Genomic DNA, 22,806 nt, shown 5'->3' with positions numbered 1-22,806 from the left:
AGCTTCTGGCCCGAGATCAAGCAGGCTGTAAAGCGTCTCCCATCCCGAACGGCGCTCCGAGTGCGCCACGCGGGGGGGGGCGGGGGCTGTCCCCCGAGAGCCGGGGGCCTCGTGCGCGGCTGCAGTTTTCCAGCTGAGCTGGCGGCTCCGCCGCGGGCCTCGGGGCGGCAGCGTCTGCCCCTGCCCGGCGGGCAGATGGGCTCCGGCCGCCTCCCAGCCTCCGCCTCCTCCCCCGGCCGACCCTTCGGCCCCTCCCCTGCCTTCAGGTGCCCACTAGAAAGCACCTCCCCCCACCGCCTCCGCTAGAGCTGAGCCATTAAGCCCTGCCACCGGGGCTCGTGCCGGAGAGCGCCGTCCCCCCCGTTGGGGGACAGCGGGCGGCCGGGAGGAATTCCGGCCACCAGGTCACCCCATTGAATCCAATGGGGGACCACAGCCGACCACTTCCCGCCGCGCCTCCTCCAGCCATGCCTCGGCAACCAGCTTGCCGTGCCCCCGTGCCCACCTTCCAGCTCCCTGCTCAAGACGCCTCTCAATTCAGACCGTCAGCCAGCAGCAGCTCGAGAGAAAAAGGGCAAGAAGGCCACAGCTCAGCGGGAAGTGGCAAGGGCTTGTCCGGGACTCGCACCCGGGACCTCTTGCTCCCAAAGCAAGAATCATGCTCCTAGACCAACAAGCCACGCCCGGCCTGCCTCCTGGTTCTGGCTTCCCAGCGGGAAAGGAACAAGCGGCTGCTAGCTGTGAGGCGGAGTCCGGAAGAGAGAGAGAAAGAAAGAGAAGGCGAGTGTTCCCCTTGCTAAAGCAATCAGTTCCCCGCAACAATGGCGTCGTGCTCGGGGCACGCTTGCAGCAGAGGTGGAATCGTCGGCCGTCTGAAGTCCGGCGCCTGGATGACATCCTCTCCCGGGACGGGCCTTCCAGCCCTACAGCCGTCAGTTCCTAGCAGACGTGGTCCTGAGGGCAGGAGCCGGTCGGAAGACCAAAGGGAGGAGGCGCCCGCCAGACCCCTTCTGTGACCTTCAGCACGTGGAGGGGGGCCCACTGTTGTGGCTGTGGAAAAGCCATTGGCCAGATGGACCCTGTCGCGTGAGAAAGCCCCCCGTCCGTGCAGGACTCGGTCCTCCTTTCGAGGCAGACGCCTCGGCCCGCCAACCAGGCGGCAGCTTGGCAGGAAAGACCGACCGTTCAGGGTAGCTGGGTGCCTCCCCTGTGCTTCGTTGTTGCGCGGATGTTGCTCCACGGGCCCACTACGCTGCGTAGCCGTTCCCGCCAGAGGCCGGCTCGCTGTTGGCTGGGCCTGACTCCCGGAGCTGGAGCTTGAAGGAGAGGCGCAGAGCCAACGCCGGCATCTTGGAGTACCACAAGGACACGGGCACACGAGTAGCGTAACGTGAATGGGCGAGCGGGGCACCCAGCGGGAAGATGGGTTGGGGCGCTGCTCCCGCCAAAGAGGGGGCCCCGTGACCTATCCGCAGGGCTGAAGTAAGAAAGAGGAGAGCCACAGCCGAGCGCACGGGCCGGCCCCAAGCAGGAGAGGACCAGGGCTTGTCCGGGAGTTGAACCCGGGACCTCTCGCACCCTAAGCGAGAATCATACCCCTAGACCAACAAGCCAGACCTGGGGGCAAGCTGGCTCCTGGCAGCCTCACGAATTTGGCGGAAAGAGCAGGCAGCCGGAGGCACAAAGCGCAAAAGGCCTACGCCTCCGGGCACCTTTCCAAGCTGGCCTCCCGGGGCGGTCCATCCCGCTGCGAGAGCAAGAAAGAAAGCTCATTCGCGGCCTGACCTGGCTCGCACGCCACGCCGCGGCACGGCACAGCACGCACGTGGGGAGGAAAAGGCCGGCCAAAGTAGGCCCGGGACACCGGCAAGCACGCTCGTTGGCCGGGCCTCGTCCGGGAGCTCGGCGCTGGGCCTCTGCCGCCCCGAGAGCACCGGGCCGCCTTTGGCCTGGCTGCTCGTCCTCAAGCTTCTGGCCCGAGATCAAGCAGGCTGTAAAGCGTCTCCCATCCCGAACGGCGCTCCGAGTGCGCCACGCCCGGGGGGGGGGGCGGGGGCTGTCCCCCGAGAGCCGGGGGCCTCGTGCGCGGCTGCAGTTTTCCAGCTGAGCTGGCGGCTCCGCCGCGGGCCTCGGGGCGGCAGCGTCTGCCCCTGCCCGGCGGGCAGATGGGCTCCGGCCGCCTCCCAGCCTCCGCCTCCTCCCCCGGCCGACCCTTCGGCCCCTCCCCTGCCTTCAGGTGCCCACTAGAAAGCACCTCCCCCCACCGCCTCCGCTAGAGCTGAGCCATTAAGCCCTGCCACCGGGGCTCGTGCCGGAGAGCGCCGTCCCCCCCGTTGGGGGACAGCGGGCGGCCGGGAGGAATTCCGGCCACCAGGTCACCCCATTGAATCCAATGGGGGACCACAGCCGACCACTTCCCGCCGCGCCTCCTCCAGCCATGCCTCGGCAACCAGCTTGCCGTGCCCCCGTGCCCACCTTCCAGCTCCCTGCTCAAGACGCCTCTCAATTCAGACCGTCAGCCAGCAGCAGCTCGAGAGAAAAAGGGCAAAAAGGCCACAGCTCAGCGGGAAGTGGCAAGGGCTTGTCCGGGACTCGCACCCGGGACCTCTTGCTCCCAAAGCAAGAATCATGCTCCTAGACCAACAAGCCACGCCCGGCCTGCCTCTTGGTTCTGGCTTCCCAGCGGGAAAGGAACAAGCGGCTGCTAGCTGTGAGGCGGAGTCCGGAAGAGAGAGAGAAAGAAAGAGAAGGCGAGTGTTCCCCTTGCTAAAGCAATCAGTTCCCCGCAACAATGGCGTCGTGCTCGGGGCACGCTTGCAGCAGAGGTGGAATCGTCGGCCGTCTGAAGTCCGGCGCCTGGATGACATCCTCTCCCGGGACGGGCCTTCCAGCCCTACAGCCGTCAGTTCCTAGCAGACGTGGTCCTGAGGGCAGGAGCCGGTCGGAAGACCAAAGGGAGGAGGCGCCCGCCAGACCCCTTCTGTGACCTTCAGCACGTGGAGGGGGGCCCACTGTTGTGGCTGTGGAAAAGCCATTGGCCAGATGGACCCTGTCGCGTGAGAAAGCCCCCCGTCCGTGCAGGACTCGGTCCTCCTTTCGAGGCGGACGCCTCGGCCCGCCAACCAGGCGGCAGCTTGGCAGGAAAGACCGACCGTTCAGGGTAGCTGGGTGCCTCCCCTGTGCTTCGTTGTTGCGCGGATGTTGCTCCACGGGCCCACTACGCTGCGTAGCCGTTCCCGCCAGAGGCCGGCTTGCTGTTGGCTGGGCCTGACTCCCGCAGCTGGAGCTTGAAGGAGAGGCGCAGAGCCAGCGCCGGCATCTTCGAGTACCACAAGGACACGGGCACACGAGTAGCGTAACGTGAATGGGCGAGCGGGGCACCCAGCGGGAAGATGGGTTGGGGCGCTGCTCCCGCCAAAGAGGGGGCCCCGTGACCTATCCGCAGGGCTGAAGTAAGAAAGAGGAGAGCCACAGCCGAGCGCACGGGCCGGCCCCAAGCAGGAGAGGACCAGGGCTTGTCCGGGAGTTGAACCCGGGACCTCTCGCACCCTAAGCGAGAATCATACCCCTAGACCAACAAGCCAGACCTGGGGACAAGCTGGCTCCTGGCAGCCTCACGAATTTGGCGGAAAGAGCAGGCAGCCGGAGGCACAAAGCGCAAAAGGCCCACGCCTCCGGGCACCTTTCCAAGCTGGCCTCCCGGGGCGGTCCATCCCGCTGCGAGAGCAAGAAAGAAAGCTCATTCGCGGCCTGACCTGGCTCGCACGCCACGCCGCGGCACGGCACAGCACGCACGTGGGGAGGAAAAGGCCGGCCAAAGTAGGCCCGGGACACCGGCAAGCACGCTCGTTGGCCGGGCCTCGTCCGGGAGCTCGGCGCTGGGCCTCTGCCGCCCCGAGAGCACCGGGCCGCCTTTGGCCTGGCTGCTCGTCCTCAAGCTTCTGGCCCGAGATCAAGCAGGCTGTAAAGCGTCTCCCCTCCCGAACGGCGCTCCGAGTGCGCCACGCCCGGGGGGGGGGGCGGGGGCTGTCCCCCGAGAGCCGGGGGCCTCGTGCGCGGCTGCAGTTTTCCAGCTGAGCTGGCGGCTCCGCCGCGGGCCTCGGGGCGGCAGCGTCTGCCCCTGCCCGGCGGGCAGATGGGCTCCGGCCGCCTCCCAGCCTCCGCCTCCTCCCCCGGCCGACCCTTCGGCCCCTCCCCTGCCTTCGGGTGCCCACTAGAAAGCACCTCCCCCCACCGCCTCCGCTAGAGCTGAGCCATTAAGCCCTGCCACCGGGGCTTGTGCCGGAGAGCGCCGTCCCCCCCCGTCGGGGGACTGCGGGCGGCCGGGAGGAATTCCGGCCACCAGGTCACCCCGTTGAATCCAATGGGGGACCACAGCCGACCACTTCCCGCCGCGCCTCCTCCAGCCATGCCTCGGCAACCAGCTTGCCGTGCCCCCGTGCCCACCTTCCAGCTCCCTGCTCAAGCCGCCTCTCAATTCAGACCGTCAGCCAGCAGCAGCTCGAGAGAAAAAGGGCAAGAAGGCCACAGCTCAGCGGGAAGTGGCAAGGGCTTGTCCGGGACTCGCACCCGGGACCTCTTGCTCCCAAAGCAAGAATCATGCTCCTAGACCAACAAGGCACGCCCGGCCTGCCTCCTGGTTCTGGCTTCCCAGCGGGAAAGGAACAAGCGGCTGCTAGCTGTGAGGCGGAGTCCGGAAGAGAGAGAGAAAGAAATAGAAGGCGAGTGCTCCCCTTGCTAAAGCAATCAGTTCCCCGCAACAATGGCGTCGTGCTCGGGGCACGCTTGCAGCAGAGGTGGAATCGTCGGCCGTCTGAAGTCCGGCGCCTGGATGACATCCTCTCCTGGGACGGGCCTACCAGCCCTACAGCCGTCAGTTCCTAGCAGACGTGGTCCTGAGGGCAGGAGCCGGTCGGAAGACCAAAGGGAGGAGGCGCCTGCCAGACCCCTTCTGTGACCTTCAGCACGTGGAGGGGGGCCCACTGTTGTGGCTGTGGAAAAGCCATTGGCCAGATGGACCCAGTCGCGTGAGAAAGCCCCCCGTCCGTGCAGGACTCGGTCCTCCTTTCGAGGCAGACGCCTCGGCCCGCCAACCAGGCGGCAGCTTGGCAGGAAAGACCGACCGTTCAGGGTAGCTGGGTGCCTCCCCTGTGCTTCGTTGTTGCGCGGATGTTGCTCCACGGGCCCACTACGCTGCGTAGCCGTTCCCGCCAGAGGCCGGCTCGCTGTTGGCTGGGCCTGACTCCCGGAGCTGGAGCTTGAAGGAGAGGCGCAGAGCCAACGCCGGCATCTTGGAGTACCACAAGGACACGGGCACACGAGTAGCGTAACGTGAATGGGCGAGCGGGGCACCCAGCGGGAAGATGGGTTGGGGCGCTGCTCCCGCCAAAGAGGGGGCCCCGTGACCTATCCGCAGGGCTGAAGTAAGAAAGAGGAGAGCCACAGCCGAGCGCGCGGGACGGCCCCAAGCAGGAGAGGACGAGAGCTTGTCCTGGAGTTGAACCCGGGACCTCTCGCACCCTAAGCGAGAATCATACCCCTAGACCAACAAGCCAGACCTGGGGGCAAGCTGGCTCCTGGCAGGCCTCACGAATTTGGCGGAAAGAGCAGGCAGCCGGAGGCACAAAGCGCAAAAGGCCCACGCCTCCGGGCACCTTTCCAAGCTGGCCTCCCGGGGCGGTCCATCCCGCTGCGAGAGCAAGAAAGAAAGCTCATTCGCGGCCTGACCTGGCTCGCACGCCACGCCGCGGCACGGCACAGCACAGCACGCAAGTGGGGAGGAAAAGGCCGGCCAAAGTAGGCCCGGGACACCGGCAAGCACGCTCGTTGGCCGGGCCTCGTCCGGGAGCTCGGCGCTGGGCCTCTGCCGCCCCGAGAGCACCGGGCCGCCTTTGGCCTGGCTGCTCGTCCTCAAGCTTCTGGCCCGAGATCAAGCAGGCTGTAAAGCGTCTCCCATCCCGAACGGCGCTCCGAGTGCGCCACGCCCGGGGGGGGGGGGCGGGGGCTGTCCCCCGAGAGCCGGGGGCCTCGTGCGCGGCTGCAGTTTTCCAGCTGAGCTGGCGGCTCCGCCGCGGGCCTCGGGGCGGCAGCGTCTGCCCCTGCCCGGCGGGCAGATGGGCTCCGGCCGCCTCCCAGCCTCCGCCTCCTCCCCCGGCCCCTCCCCTGCCTTCAGGTGCCCACTAGAAAGCACCTCCCCCCACCGCCTCCGCTAGAGCTGAGCCATTAAGCCCTGCCACCGGGGCTCGTGCCGGAGAGCGCCGTCCCCCCCGTTGGGGGACAGCGGGCGGCCGGGAGGAATTCCGGCCACCAGGTCACCCCATTGAATCCAATGGGGGACCACAGCCGACCACTTCCCGCCGCGCCTCCTCCAGCCATGCCTCGGCAACCAGCTTGCCGTGCCCCCGTGCCCACCTTCCAGCTCCCTGCTCAAGACGCCTCTCAATTCAGACCGTCAGCCAGCAGCAGCTCGAGAGAAAAAGGGCAAGAAGGCCACAGCTCAGCGGGAAGTGGCAAGGGCTTGTCCGGGACTCGCACCCGGGACCTCTTGCTCCCAAAGCAAGAATCATGCTCCTAGACCAACAAGCCACGCCCGGCCTGCCTCCTGGCTCTGGCTTCCCAGCGGGAAAGGAACAAGCGGCTGCTAGCTGTGAGGCGGAGTCCGGAAGAGAGAGAGAAAGAAAGAAAGAAAGAAAGAAAGAGAAGGCGAGTGCTCCCCTTGCTAAAGCAATCAGTTCCCCGCAACAATGGCGTCGTGCTCGGGGCACGCTTGCAGCAGAGGTGGAATCGTCGGCCGTCTGAAGTCCGGCGCCTGGATGACATCCTCTCCCGGGACGGGCCTTCCAGCCCTAGAGCCGTCAGTTCCTAGCAGACGTGGTCCTGAGGGCAGGAGCCGGTCGGAAGACCAAAGGGAGGAGGCGCCCGCCAGACCCCTTCTGTGACCTTCAGCACGTGGAGGGGGGCCCACTGTTGTGGCTGTGGAAAAGCCATTGGCCAGATGGACCCTGTCGCGTGAGAAAGCCCCCCGTCCGTGCAGGACTCGGTCCTCCTTTCGAGGCAGACGCCTCGGCCCGCCAACCAGGCGGCAGCTTGGCAGGAAAGACCGACCGTTCAGGGTAGCTGGGTGCCTCCCCTGTGCTTCGTTGTTGCGCGGATGTTGCTCCACGGGCCCACTACGCTGCGTAGCCGTTCCCGCCAGAGGCCGGCTCGCTGTTGGCTGGGCCTGACTCCCGGAGCTGGAGCTTGAAGGAGAGGCGCAGAGCCAACGCCGGCATCTTGGAGTACCACAAGGACACGGGCACACGAGTAGCGTAACGTGAATGGGCGAGTGGGAAGATGGGTTGGGGCGCTGCTCCCGCCAAAGAGGGGGCCCCGTGGCGGCCTATCCGCAGGGCTGAAGTAAGAAAGAGGAGAGCCACAGCCGAGCCCGCAGGCCGGCCCCAAGCAGGAGAGGACCAGGGCTCGTCCGGGAGTTGAACCCGGGACCTCTCGCACCGTAAGCCAGAATCATACCCCTAGACCAACAAGCCAGACCTGGGGGAATCTGGCGCCTGGCAGGCCTCACGAGTTTGGCGGAAAGAGCAGGCAGCCGGATGCACAAAGCGCAAAAGGCCCACGCCTCCGGGCACCTTTCCAAGCTGGCCTCCCGGGGCGGTCCATCCCGCTGCGAGAGCAGGAAAGAAAGTTCATTCACGGCCTGGCCTGGCTCGCACGCCACGCCACGCCACGCCACGCCACGCCACGCAAGTGGGGAGGAAAAGGCCGGCCAAAGTAGGCCCGGGACACCGGCAAGCACGCTCGTTGGCAGGGCCTCGTCCGGGAGCTCGGCGCTGGGCCTCTGCCGCCCCGAGAGTACCGGGCGGCCTTTGGCCTGGCCGCTCGTCCTCAAGCTTCTGGCCCGAGATCAAGCGGGCTGTAAAGCGTCTCCCCTCCCGAATGGCGCTCCGAGTGCGCCACGCGGGGCGGCGGGGGCTGCCCCCCGAGAGCCGGGGTCCTCGTGCGCGGCTGCAGTTTTCCAGCTGAGCTGGCGGCTCCGCCGCGGGCCTCGGGGCGGCAGTGTCTGCCCCTGCCCGGCGGGCAGATGGGCTCCGGCCTCCTCCCAGCCTCCGCCTCTTCCCCCGGCCGACCCTTCGGCCCCCCCCCTGCCTGCAGGTGCCCACTAGAAAGCACCTCCCGCCACCGCCTCCGCTAGAGCTGAGCCATTAAGCCCTGCCACCGGGGCTCGTGCCGGAGAGCGCCGTCTCCCCCGTTGGGGGACAGCGGGCGGCCGGGAGGAATTCCGGCCACCAGGTCACCCCATTGAATCCAATGGGGGCCCGCGGCCGACCACTTCCCGCCGCGCCTCGGCAACCAGCTTGCCGTGCCCCCCGTGCCCACCTTCCAGCTCCCTGCTCAAGCAGCCTCTCCATTCAGACCGTCAGCCAGCAGCAGCTCGAGAGAAAAAGGGCAAGAAGGCCACAGCTCAGTGGGAATCGGGGCAAGGGCTTGTCCGGGACTCGCACCAGGGACCTCTTGCTCCCAAAGCAAGAATCATGCTCCTAGACCAACAAGCCACACCCGGCCTGCCTCCTGGTTCTCGCTTCCCACCGGGAAAGGAACAAGCGGCTGCTAGCTGTCAGGCGGAGTCCGGAAGAGAGAGAGAAAGAAAGAAAGAAATAAAGAGAAGGCGAGTGCTCCCCTTGCTAAAGCAATCAGTTCCCCGCAACAATGGCGTCCTTCTCGGGGCACGCTTGCGGCAGAGGAGGAATCGTCGGCCGTCTGAAGTCCGGCGCCTGGATGACATCCTCTCCCGGGACGGGCCTTCCAGCTCTACAGCCGTCAGTTCCTAGCAGACGTGGTCCTGAGGGCAGGAGCCGGTCAGAAGACCAAAGGGAGGAGGCGCCCACCAGACCCCTTCTGTGACCTTCAGCACGTGGAGGGGGGCTCACTGTTGTGGGTGTGGAAAAGCCATTGGCCAGATGGACTTTGTCGCGTGAGAAACCCCCCTGTCCGTGCCTCCTTTCGAGTTAGATGCATTCATGGTAGTAAAGACCATTCAGGTTAGCTGGGTGCCTCCCCTGTGCTTCATTGTTGCGTGGATGTTGCTCCACCTGGGGATGGAGGCTGACTTCCGGGCGTCTTTCCAAGCTGGCCTCCCTGGGCAGTTTATCCCACCCCGAGATCAGGAAAGTGCCTTCGCTTTATAACCTTGTTCTCACGCCATGCAACTGTGGAGGAAAAGGCCGGCCTTTGTTGGAAAATTCCCTCTTTGGAATATCCCTTTTTTCTTTTAGAATGAGGTTTACAGGGATGATGAAAAAATACATCTGCTTTTCGGAACTTTTTGAAATTTCCTCTTAATAATCTTTACAATTGCGTAATGCAAATTGCGTAGCTTATTTCGAGGTAAGGGTGCTTTGTAGACACACCCTGGATTATGCTATAAGGATTTCTAATTTCTCGTATTTAAGCTTTTTTACTTTGTTAAATACTGGATTATTTCTCTACCCTATAGTAGCGCCCAAATCATTACGCCATAGAATTATTCTTACACATGTTTTTAGATCCATGACCATTCATTGTGATTATTAATTATTATGACTTACCACTATAATTGACAACTGTCAGTTGTGCATGTAAGGGCACAATTTGTCCTTACGAGTTACTATCTGCAGAATTAACAAAATTGCCCATATATAATTAGCCGAAAGTTGCTATGGCCTGAACACTTCCTTGAGAGTGAGTTTTTTAAAGTGTGATTGCCATAACAATGCCTCATCACATTTTAATTAATCCCCCCAGACATCCTGGCTAATGGGTGTCTCGGGGAATCTTCTCTCTTGAACTGATATGCAGGTTAAAAAGTAGCAATAATAAAATCTAACTCCTTCAAGTCCTGTTTGGGTTATTAAAATAAATCTAGCTTCTTTTACATATTTAATGCATCTGCTATGGAAATTCCTAAACATAATTTTTTTGGAATACTCTGCTGCTTTTTCCTACTTTCCCAAGTTTTATAGGCTCTTGGACATTTAAAATGAAAGCATACTTGATTTTGAAAAAAGCTATCAGCTGGGGGAAGTATACCTACAGATTCTTTTTTTGCCACTTTCATTTAGTATTAAATTGGAATGTAAGAGATATTTTCTCAATTTTAGAACAAGTTGAGCTCAGAAGTTGACTAATGATAACTGGTAATTATGTAGCATCCCTTTGCTCTATGGGATGAAACGTTCCATGGTTGATGGCTAGAAACGCTCTTGTGCTCTACAGATCACATAGTTAACAACATCTTAGCACCATTTGCAGCAAATGCCATTAACATAGACACGGTCGTAGTGGATTCAATAGCAGACTCTGCCCTTCACCTCTCTAGGGTTTGTCTTGTAGCTCTTACCTTAATTCTTTGGTTTTGGTTATTGTGGCTTTTTGCAGAAGGGTGACTCTTCAAGTGTTCTCTGACCAAGGGGAGGCTCAGAAAGTATTTCTCTTCTCATAAAAGTCATTTCAGTCAGGCATCCCTGTGGTAAGTTGCGGGTCAGTAAGACGGAGTCAGCAGGCCTGAATAAAGGCCTGTAACATAAAAACAGCAACAGGCCTGTTGAGTTGTGAGCAAGACTTTGGTTCAGTAATACAGAAGCCAAGAAAGAGGCCCTATTGATAATTGCGTGATTGTTAAAGTTAGGTCGAGCATGGAAGGACATAGGGAGGCACCTAGTACAGACTGTAAGCCGAAGTGGAGTAGCGAAACATCTTAATAAGTAATGTCTCGGTACAAACACTCCCCAAAAATGAATGCACGTACCGACCTAGGTTCAGGACAGGGCTGAAATTGACAGCATGAAGGATAATAAGTAAGCCCCCCTTCCATAGAAGTGAGGGGTGGTAACTAGGCAACAGAGGGTGGCAACCTGGTACGTAAAGAAATTATGTAAGTTGTTTGTACATGTCTATAAAAGAGCACCACAAACGGTGAGTGCCAACTGACCTTGGGGGAGGGGGGTACACTAAGCACCTGAAATGGCAGGTGTCATTGCCGAGGCTTACAGAATGCCAAGTGGCTTACTAACCGCTGTTAATGTCTGTTATTTGGTAATAGGCCTATTATGTGCTGGTACATTGTCAACACGTGCCAAATGCACAGTGGCTTAGCCTTGAGAATTTCTGCTAACAACTGTTAGTGCATCGCATTTGACAATAAACCTGCTCGATGCTTTTACTCTTGTTGTTTCTGGGGGCTCTGAGAGCTCCTGTGGTGACCCAAGTGTACAGGGTCTAACACTTTAGATAAAGGGAGCACTGACATTGACGCACGCAGACGAAAGTTTATCATCAGCGATGGAGTAGAGGTCCTGTCAGGAGCGCACCAGAACCCTTAGAAGCTTGACCAGATGACACTGAAGTGTGACAAACCCCAGCAAAGAATCCCTCGTCACCAGCACATGAGATACTCACTGTGAGCAGTGCTGGTTCCACCCTATAATCATAGAATCATAGAAGCCTACTTCAGGAAGAGACCTCAGGAGGTCATTGAGTCCAACTGCCTGCCCAAAGCAGGACCAACCCAACTAAATCATCTCAGCCAGGGCTTTGTCAAGCCAGGACTTAAAAACCTCTAGAGATGGAGATTCTACCACTTCCCTAGGTAACTCACACTCCCAGAAGAGCCTCTCTGTTTCTATGTATCTTAGAGTTTTGTACCACTTCCCATCAGAAAAATGTTTTTCCGATTCTTTTTTCAGAAGAATCTTTTTCAAAATTTGGCCCGTCTACCCTGTGCCAAATTTCGGAAAACACTCCTCTTTCAGAAGAGCCTTTCTTCCTCATAAAATGAGGAATACAGGGCTTCCAAAAGCGTGTGTCTGCTCTTCCAAAAAAAATTCAGAAGAGTAGATGTGATCTCTGGACATGGTGGAGTTTTTCCGGGATACCTTCAGTATTCCAGAAAAACTCCGTTGTCTAGACAGAGCCTGTACTCTCTGGATACCTTTTGTGGTCAGATATCTGTCTGTATATGTGTGTTCTTTTTGTGTGCTGTTCTGATTCTCACCAAATAGCCTGTACTTTAGGCTCCAATCACATTGCCCAGTAAATCAACAGACATAGAATCAACAGAATCATAGAATCCTACTTCAGGAAGAGACCTCAGGAGGTCATTGAGTCCAACTGACTGCCCAAAGCAGGACCAACCCAACTAAATCATCTCAGCCAGGGCTTTGTCAAGCCAGGACTTAAAAACCTCTAGAGATGGAGATTCTACCACTTCCCTAGGTAACTCACACTCCCAGAAGAGCCTCTCTGTTTCTATGTATCTTAGAGTTTTGTACCACTTCCCATCAGAAAAATGTTTTTCACAGTGAAGGAACTTGGTTAGATTTATTGCCAACTAAGCACAATTCTAACGTTCTGGCTGAATGGTTACAAGTACACGAACACATGCCCATTGTAATGGACTAGCTGTTAGTGGCAGAATTTTCCATTGTCTTCCATGCCAGACAAAGCACTTCCTCTGAGATAGCTCTTTATTCAGTAATACAAACAATTTCTGTGTTATTTCTAACATATTAGAATGCCACCCTCTGACATCTCAGGTTGACACTCATTCATGTATTCAGGGAGCATCCATTACTTTGCACATGTTGGTTTGATCAGACTACTCTATTCATCACAATATTATCCTGATCTTATCCTTAAGATGAGTCACTGTCTTCCTGCAATCTATATGGAATGTGTTTGGTATCAAGTTGTTCTGGTATCACCTTTCTGCAATATATTTACTTATATATTTTGATGCCTCAGACTACTCAGGAATATCACAGAGAGGTAGCCGTGTTAGTCTGTAACTTTAAAAAAAAAAGTAGTTCTGTGGCATCTTAGACACCAACCAAAATGTATAGAATCATGAGCTTTTATGGGTAAAACACACTTCATCAGAAGAATTGGAGTGGAAATAACAGAAACTAAGATATATATCTATATCTATATATAGATGGCTACGTCTAGATTGCATTCCTTTTTCGTAAAAGGGATGCAAATTAGATGTATCGCAATTGCTAATGAAGCAGGGATTTAAATCTCCCCCGCTTCATTAGCATAAAAATGGCTGCCGCTTTTTTTCGGCATGGAGCTTTGCTGGAAAAAAGCACCAGTCTAGACACGGATCTTTCGGAAACTAAAGCCTTTTCCGAAAGATCCCTTATCCCTTATTTTAAGAGGGATAAGGGATCTTTTGGAAAAGGCTTTATTCTCCAAAATATCCGTGTCTAGACTGGCGCTTTTTTCCGGCAAAGCTCCGTGCCGAAAAAAAGCAGCAGCCATTTTTATGCTAATGAAGCGGGGGAGATTTAAATCCCTGCTTCATTAGCAATTGCGATACATCTGAGATGGAGGAGGGTCAAGATGGGAACAGAGAGGCATGGTGGAAGCTCCAGCTGGTGGCGACGGGCGGAGGAGGAGTAGGCAAGTCGAGGGATGACAGGGGAAGTGGAGGGGGACTAAATTGGTGTTTCCTGGCATGGTGCCCGGGAGCAACTGCCCGCTCCCCTCCCCCCCACGCTTCGCTAAACCACTGCCTTTTGCTAAGGATTTTACACATACACATGCTTTGTATAACGTAGACCTCTCTTTGAATTATATGTGTACTGAGTGTGTCTTAATGATAGCATTGGGCTTCTGAGCGAGATAGGGCTTTGAAAGAGCAAAGTGAACTGTGGGCAAAGCACTAATTCAACTGGGAGAATGGCACAATGTTTATCAGTGAGTTTTACACAAATGCCACCTTCTCTCTGGAGTCATTATTACCTCTTTCCAGGGTGGAGAGCAAAGAATGCCAATTATCCCTCTTTCTGTTCTCAGACACTTAGGCTGTGTCTACACTGGCCACTTATTCCGGAAAATCAGCCGCTTTCCCAGAATAACTTGCCAGCTGTCTACACTGGCCCCTTGAATTTCCGGAAAAGCACTGACGATCTAATGTAAAATCATCAGTGCTTTTCTGGAAAAACTGTGCTGCTCCCATTCGGGCAAAAGTCCTTTTCCAGAAAACTGTTCCGGAAAAGGGCCAATGTAGACAGCCCAGATTTCTTTTCCGCAAAAAAGCCCTGTTCGCGAAAATGACGATCAGGGCGTTTTTGCGGACGCTTCTCCGGAAAAAGTGCTTTTCCGGAAAAGCATCCTGCCAATGTAGACGCCCTTTTTCCGAAAATGCTTATAACGGAAAACTTTTCCGTTTTAAGCATTTCTGGAAAATCATGCCAGTGTAGACATAGCCTTGGTCTTTGTAGAATGAAGAGATTGGTAAACATGATACAGTCTGGGTGTGTCTACACTACAGCATTATTTTGAAATATTTTATTTCTAAATAATGTGTCTACACACAAAATGCATTTCAAAATAGCTTTTTGCTATTTCGAATTAGCGCGTCCACACTGATTGGACTCTGAATCACATTTAAGGCCAGCTAGAACTGGTTCTGGAAGGGCATCAGGTCAGAAGTTACCTTGTGGCCAGCACGGCCATCAGGGCACCTTGGGAAGGGCTGGAGGCCCCCTATTTCGAAATAAGCAACTACGCAGTGGTTATTTCAAAATAGCAATTTTGAAATTGGCCCTATTCCTCATGGAATGAGGTTTACCTATTTTGAAATAAGCCCTCCGGTATTTTGAATTAATTTCGAAATAGCAGTTGGCTTGTGTAGATGCTAGGAAAGTTATTTCTAAATAACGGCTGTTATTTCAAAATAATTTTGCTGTGTAGACACAAACTCTGTGAATGTGTGGGATTAACTAAATCCGTTTGGTGTGGTTTCCCTCCTGTGGCTACACTATGAGGTCCATTTCTGAAAATATATTGATTTCACCATAGGAAACGCTTAATAATAATAAAAAAATGCTTTGCAGCACCTCACAGTTCCAAAATGTCACTGGATGATATTCCAGTCTCATAAGCTGTTTTGCCACATACTGGTCACTCTTCTATATAATGCGACCACTCTGAAAGGATGCAGGGGTGACTGTGAGTGAATATTTTGGTTATGGATGGGTGAATCAATTTGTAAATAAAAATAATTCCCCAGCAATCTTCCCTTTGCTAGAAACGAACTAGAAAGAGAACCTTTCTGATTATCTCAAATTAGAGATGGGCCAAATGTAGAAACTTGCCTCCGATACTGAAACTGCTCTCATGCAATGCTTTTGCATCCATTGATTTTTTTTTTTGCTTGCATGGGTATAATTTGTAGCCAGTTTCCTTGATGGAAGGCAGAGGGATTCAGGCAGAGTACCCAACATTACATATAGTAAATAATGTCTTCTATAAAGAACTGCACTACAGCTAACAACAATTTTCTCCAAGATCTAATTGTCTATATGTTCTGTTAAGAAGATGACACCTGGTACTATTATAGCTAGGACACTACAGTTAGGTTATCATTGCACTATGTACCACAATCATTGCTTGACGCCGTTTGTGACGGGAAAGGCCTCTGAAGCTTCTCCATCATCCAAAACACGAGCCGTCATGCCGTCGTGGAACTGACGTACCATCAAGATGAATCTGTCAGGGCACCCAAACTTCGACATGATGCGCCACAGACCTTCGCGACTGACAGTGTCAAAAGCCTTGGTGAGATCCACGAAGGTGGTGTACAGTTCACGATTCTGCTCTTGACACTTCTCTTGAAGCTGTCGGGCTGCGAAGATCATATCCACCGTGCCACGCTCTTTGCGGAAGCCGCACTGTGTCTCGGGTAATAAACCCTGTTCCAGGTGGTTAATCAGACGATTCAGCAACACTCGTGCAAGGATCTTACCTGCGATGGAAAGCAGTGATATTCCTCTATGATTATCGCAAACTTGTCGATTTCCTTTCCTCTTGTAGAGGTGTACGATAGACGCGTCTTTCAGTTCCTGAGGAATAGATCCTTGATTCCAGAAGGACTGGAACAGCTGAGTGAGTTTGTTGACAAGCACTGCACCACCACCCTTATAGACTTCCACTGGAATCGCATCAGATCCTGGGGCCTTGCCACTGGACAGCTGGCTGATGGCCTGTAAGGTTTCAGTCTCTGATGGTGAGACATCCAGGCTGTGGTTGATATCCGCCTGGGGCATTCTATCAATCGCCTCGTTATTGATGGAAGATGGGCGGTTCAGTACGGATTGGAAGTGCTCAGCCCAACGCTGTAAAATCAGAGCCTTCTCAGTAATGAGAGTTGCACCATCTGAGTCCAGTAGAGGGGAACTCCCTGAGGGCTGAGGTCCATACAAGGATCTAAGGGCTTCGTAGAACCGTTTGGCATCGTTTCTATCAGAAAACTCCTGGATTTCATCTGCTTTGGCACTCAACCAGGAGTCCTGCATCTTACGAAGCTTGTTCTGTACGATCCTGCGAATGTTGTTGAAGGCATTTTTCTTAGCTGTTGACGATGGGTCATTCTGGTGAGCACGGTGAAGGCGATGCTTTTCAGCAAGTATGGCCTTGATCTCTTCATCGTTTTCATCAAACCAGTCCTGCTGTTTCCTGTGTGAGGGTCCAAGAACCTTTAGTGCAGAAGAGTGCACAATATCCCGGAAGCGTTCCCAGTCCTTCTCAGCATTTTCTTCTAATTGCAGCTCTAAAAGTTGGTTGCCAAGATCTTCTGCTAGTAAAGTTGCTGTGTTGGGGTTCCTCAGTCTACTGACATTGATCTTTTTCATCACAGCTTTGTTTCCCTGCGGACGTCTCTTTGGCTTGATGCAAAAGCTTAATTTGGAGATGATAAGTCTGTGGTCAGTCCAACAGTCAGCACTCGGCATGGCCTTGGTCACCCTTACATCCTGTCTGTCTTTCCTCCGCACAATGACATAATCAATGAGATGCCAGTGCTTAGAGCGTGGGTGCATCCAGGACGTCTTTTTGCGAGTGGGCAGGCGGAAGATGGTATTGGTGATGATCAAATCATGAGCCGCACATATCTTCAGTAATAGTAGGCCATTGCTGTTACATTTACCGATTCCATTTTTTCCAATGACGCCATCCCAGGCAGTGTGATCAGATCCTACTCTCGCGTTGAAATCGCCAAGTAGAATCAGCCTGTCAGTGCGCTTCACGGATGAGAGTAGGGCATCGAGATCTTCATAAAACTTGTCCTTTACTTCATCCGGATTCGTCATTGTGGGCGCGTAAGCGCTGATCAGTGTGGCTTGCTTTCCTCTCGGTAGTGGAAGATGCAGTGTCATGAGTCGGTCATTCACGCCCTTGGGAAGACTGGCAAGTTTGCGGACAAGATGATTCTTAACCGCAAAGCCAACTCCAGATTCACGACGTTCGTCACTGCTGCGTCCACGCCAGAAGAATGTGTAACCACCTCCTGTTTCCATGAGCTGACCTTCATTTGCTAGACGAGTTTCACACAGTGCCGCAATATTGATGTTAAATCTTGTGAGCTCTCTGGCGACCAGGGCTGTTCTTCTTTCTGGGCGGTCTGCTGAAGGGTTGTCCTGAAGCGTGCGTACGTTCCATGTGCCAATAGTGAGTGGTGTCATCTTGCATTTTGTTCGAAATTTTATTGTTCGACCGCATGAGATGGGATCCCCTCCAGCCGCGGTAAGCTGGCCAGGGTTCTGTGAAGCAAACAATGTTTAGGGCACCTTTTCTAGCCCCTTCCTCTTACTACGGAGGTGAGCAGTGCAATCCTAAAGAGGGCTGCTCAGTCACTCAGGTAGACGCCGAATCCAGCTGTTGCTTCCACCAGCAAGAAGACGACCATTAGACCTGAGCCGCCTGTGTGCAGGTCCGCGGCTACAGCTCCCAGTGTATCCACACCTGCTGCTTCGTCGCTCGCCCGTCGCCACAGGACTTAGGAGATGTCAAGATGTCAAGACTTGCGCGTGAATTGGATTAAAGTGAGGGAGAGGTGCGCATAGTCAGCCTCACTCTCTCTTCCCAGATTCCATCTTACTCCAATGGCAGGACTAAAGTCGAGACGGTTGGAGATGGGCTGGGCGCAGTGGTTGACCAGGGCATCTTTCATGTCTTGCCGTGCTCTTAGCGTACCACATCGCTTGCAGAAACCACCTTCATGACCGTTGGTCCTATTCTAGTAGGTCTCATCCGCTCGATCCGCCGGAGTCTGTCTTCACATGCTCGGGATAGACAAGTCCCTATCTCACCGAAGGTCGATGACCCGACGGCTACTCTCAACCTGGTTTAGCCAGCCTGTCGAAGCTGTTGCCCGGGGTGTGGCCGCTGCACATGCTACAGCTACTAGGAGCCACAGGTGAGAGTTGAGTGACAAGTGGGGACCAAAGGTGGACGAGCTGCCCTAAAAGGACACGACATGCCCGTACATCAGAGGTGCTACCCCTCCCTGAACACCCCATGCACCCCGACCCTGTTCAGCATAATGTTTTCAGCCATGCTGTCAGACGCCTTTCAGAACAGTTCCTTGGGAATCAGACTGAGATACAGGACCGATGGGAAATTGTTTAACCTGCGAAGACTCCAGGCTGTCACCAAGATAAAAGAGACTGTGTTACGAGATCTCCTTTTTGCTGATGACTGCGCCCTGAATGCTGGATCAGAGCAGGAAATGCAAGCCAGCATGGACAAATTTGCAGCAGCATGCGACAACTTCGGCCTTCTCATCAACACAAAGAAAACCGAAGTGATGCACCAGCCAGCTCCAAAAGCTCAGCATCAAGTGCCCACCATCACAGTGAAGGGACAAAAGCTGCAAGCAGTGGACCAATTTACATATCTTGGCAGCACCCTCTCCCGCTCAGTGACAATTGACATCGAGGTCAACTGCAGAGTCGCCAAGGCAAGCTCTGCGTTCGGCAGACTGTTGACCAAAGTGTGGGACCGCCGTGGAATAAGCCTTGCTACAAAGCTTAAAGTCTATCGAGCAGTAGTGTTAACTACCCTGATGTACGCCAGCGAGACTTGGACTGTATACAGGAGGCACGCTAGGCAACTGAACCACTTCCACACGATTTGCCTCCGCAGACTTCTGAGGATCCGGTGGCAGGATAAGGTGCCAGACACAGAAGTCCTTTCTAGAGCAGGTCTGCCGTCAGTTTACACCCTGCTGATGAAAGCTCAGACACGCTGGGCAGGCCATGTTGCAAGGATGCCAGATCATCGCATCCCTAAACAGCTCTTCTATGGTGAGCTGTTTCAAGGGAAGCGATCGCACGGGGGACAAAAGAAGCGATACAAAGATACGCTTAAAGCCTCTCTCAAGTCCCTGGATATTGACACCACCTCCTGGGAGACCCTGGCACAAGACCGATCAACATGGCACACGCTGATCTACCAAGGCTGTCAAACATCTGAAGCCAGAAGGACAACCATAGCACAAGAGAAGCGAGCACTCCGTAAAGCCAGAGTTGCAAAAGCTGCAACAGTGGTGCCCACACATGTCTGCCCGACCTGTGGTAGAACATTCCGTGCCCGTATCGGCCTTATCAGCCATTTGCGGACACACCATGAACAGTCCATAACCTGTTAGATGTCAAGGTCCTCTTCGAATACGATGGACGAACAACAACAAAAACCACAATCATTGGGAAGTTCACAATGAAAACAGGAAAACAGGAAAACAGGAACAGAAATTGGATTTTCTTACTCCACAAAGCACCATAAAGCTGATGATATAAAGCTGTGAAGTTCTAATTCCATTCTGTAGAGGGCATGTCTACACCTCAGAGTTATTTCAAAATCACTCACATTATTTTGACATAACAAGGTGCGCATCCACACAGCAAGCCCGTTATTTTGAAATTATTTCTAAATCACAGGCTTGTTATTTTGAAATAATAACCCCTGAATTTACAAGGAATAAGGCCTATTTTGAAATTACTATTTCAAAATAGGATTAGTGTGGACACTCAGCTGCTGTTATTTTGAAATAGCTACCCCCTAGAATCATTCCAACTAATTACTCCCCAGTGATTCCTGGGGCTCTAAGTCAAGGTAGTGTATGCACGTTAAGGGAGCCTGCCTCAGACTAATTTAGAGGCTTCCCTGTAGGGTGATGCGCTATTTCAAAATAGTTATTTGTGGAGTTATTATGTTGAAATAACTTGTTTTGAAATAAGCTTGGGCTACGTCCATACTGCACTCACTTGCACAAGAAAATATGCAAATGAGGCAAAGCAGTGAATATTGCCGTGACTCATTTGCATACTTCATGAGCTGCCATTTTTTAGCAATGGGGTTTTGTGCAAAAAGGAGCTATCTACACTACACCTTTTTGCACAAAACCCGCCTCTTGCATAAGAGCCGTTCTGCCTGAAAAAAAACGGCAGAACGGTTCTTGTACAAAAGCCCGTTACGCAAAAATGGTGGCTTATTAAGTATGCAAATGAGGCACAGTGATATTCACCGCTTCACCTCATTTGCATGTTTTCTTGCACAAGAGGGCTGTGTCTAGACTGGCAAGTTTTCCGCAAAATCATCTGTATACACTGGCCGCTTGAATTTCCGGAAAAGCACTGACGATCTCCTGTAAAATCATCAGTGCTTTTCCGGAAATATTATGTTGCTCCTGTTCGGGCAAAAGTCTTTTTCCGAAAGACTTTTGCGCAAAAGGGCCAGTGTAGACAGCATAGTACTGTTTTCCGCAAAAAAGCCCCGATCGCGAAAATGGCGATCTGGGCTTTTTTGCGGAAAACCGCGTCTAGATTGGCCATGAACGCTTTTCCGCAAAAAGTGCTTTTGCGGAAAAGCATCCTGTCAATCTAGATGTGCTTTTCCGAAAATGCTTTTAATGGAAAAGTTTTCCGTTAAAAGCATTTTCGGAAAATCATGCCAGTGTAGACGTAGCCGAGATGTATAGATGTAGCCTTGGGGTGCAGACATAGCCTAGATGGCAGTGATACACCTCAGTGCTTTACAATATTTTCCTTCACTTTCATCTGCTCTGTATTACATAAGAACATTCAAGTCACCAGGGCCTGATGAAATGCATCCTAGAATACTCAAGGAGCTGATAGAGGAGGCACCTGAGCCTCTAGCTATCATCTTTGGAAAATCATGGGAGACAGGAGAGATTCCAGAAGACTGGAAAAGGGCAAATATAGTGCCCATTTATAAAAAGGGAAACAAGAACAATGCAGAAAACTACAGACCAGTTAGTTTAACTTCCGTGCCAGGGAAGATAATGGAGCAAGTAATTAAGGAAATCATCTGTAAACACTTGGAAAGTGGTAAGGTGATAGGGAACAGCCAGCATGGATTTGTAAAGAACAAATCATGTCAAACCAATCTGATAGCTTTCTTTAATAGGATAACGAGTCTTGGGGATAAGGGAGAAGTGGTGGATGTGGTATACCTAGGCTTTAGTAAAGTGTTTGATATGGTCTTGCATGATATTCTTATCAATAAACTAGGTAAATACAACTTAGATGGGGCTGCTATAAGGTGGGTGCATAACTGGCTGGATAACCGTACTCAGAGAGTAGTTATTAATGGTTCACAATCCTGCTGGAAAGGCATAACAAGTGGGGTTCCGCAGAGGTCAGTTCTGGGACTGGCTCTCTTCAATATCTTCATCAACGATTTAGATATTGGTATAGAAAGTACGCTTATTAAGTTTGCAGATGATACCAAGCTGGGAGGGGTTGTGACTGATCTGGACGATAGGGTAATAATTCAAAATGACCTGGACAAATTGGAGAAATGGTCTGAGGTAAACAGGATGAAGTTTAATAAAGAGAAATGCAAAGTGCTCCTCTTAAGAAGGAACAATCAGTTTCATACCTACAGAATGGGAAGTGACTGTCTAGGAAGGAGTACGGCAGAAAGGAAGATAGGGGTTATAGTGGACCACAAGTTGAATATGAGTCAGCAGTGTGATGCTGTTGCAAAGAAAGCAAACATGATTCTGAGATGCATTAACAGGTGTGTTGTGAGCAAGACACGAGAAGTCATTCTTCCGCTCTACTCTGCACTGGTTAGGTCTCAGCTGGAGTATTGTGTTCAGTTCTGGGCACCGCATTTCAGGAAAGATGTGGAGAAATTGGAGAGGGTCCAGAGATAAGCAACGAGAATGATGAAAGGTCTAGAGAACATGACCTATGAGGGAAGGCTGAAGAAATTGGGTTTGTTTAGTTTAGAAAAAAGAAGATTGAGGAGGGACATGATAGCAGTTTTCAGGTATCTAAAAGGGTGTCATAAGGAGGAGGGAGAAAACTTGTTCATCTTGGCCTCTGAGGATAGAACAAGAAGCAATGAGCTTAAACCGCAGCAAGGGTGGTTTAGGTTGGACATTAGGAAAAAGTTCCTAACTGTCAGGGTAGTCAGACACTGGAATAAATTGCCCAGGGAGGTTGTGGAATCTTCATCTCTGGAGATATTTAAGAGTAGGTAGATAAATGTGTATCAGGGATGGTCTAGACAGTATTTGGTCCTGCCATGAGGGCAGGGGACTGGATTTGATGACCTCTCGAGATCCCTTCCAGTCCTAGTATTCTATGATTCACCTTCATCTGCTCTGTATTACATAAGAACATAAGAACGGCCGTACTGGGTCAGACCAAAGGTCCATCCAGCCTAGTAGCCTGTCTGCCGACAGTGGCCAGCACCAGGTGCCCTAGAGGGGATAGACTGAAGACAATGATCAAGTGATTTGTCTTGTGCCGTCTGTCTCCAGCATCTGACAAACAGAGACCAGGGACACCATTCTTACCCCCTGGCTAATAGCCTTTCATGGACCCAACGTCCATGAATTTATCTAGGTTCTCTTTAAACTCTGTGATAGTTCTAGCCTTCACAGCCTCCTCTGGCAAGTAGTTCCACAGGTTGACTATGTACTGTGTGAAGAAGAACTTACGCTTATTTGTTTAAAAC

The 22,806-nt window shown here is 53.3% G+C and overlaps 2 non-coding genes across 2 annotated transcripts; both read right to left on the bottom strand.

The window, feature by feature from the left end:
- Positions 1-1,541: 1,541 nt before the first annotated feature.
- TRNAP-AGG (transfer RNA proline (anticodon AGG)) lies at positions 1,542-1,613 on the bottom strand. The gene has a single exon. It is a non-coding gene; the product is annotated as a tRNA-Pro (tRNA).
- Positions 1,614-3,511: 1,898 nt separating this feature from the next.
- TRNAP-AGG (transfer RNA proline (anticodon AGG)) lies at positions 3,512-3,583 on the bottom strand. Its single transcript has one exon. It is a non-coding gene; the product is annotated as a tRNA-Pro (tRNA).
- Positions 3,584-22,806: the final 19,223 nt, after the last annotated feature.

The sequence above is a fragment of the Pelodiscus sinensis genome, chromosome 6 (genome assembly GCF_049634645.1).
Source record: "Pelodiscus sinensis isolate JC-2024 chromosome 6, ASM4963464v1, whole genome shotgun sequence".
Taxonomy (NCBI): Eukaryota; Metazoa; Chordata; order Testudines; family Trionychidae; genus Pelodiscus; species Pelodiscus sinensis.
Note: the sequence above shows the minus strand (reverse complement) of the source record. Positions and strands in the feature narration are given on the sequence as shown.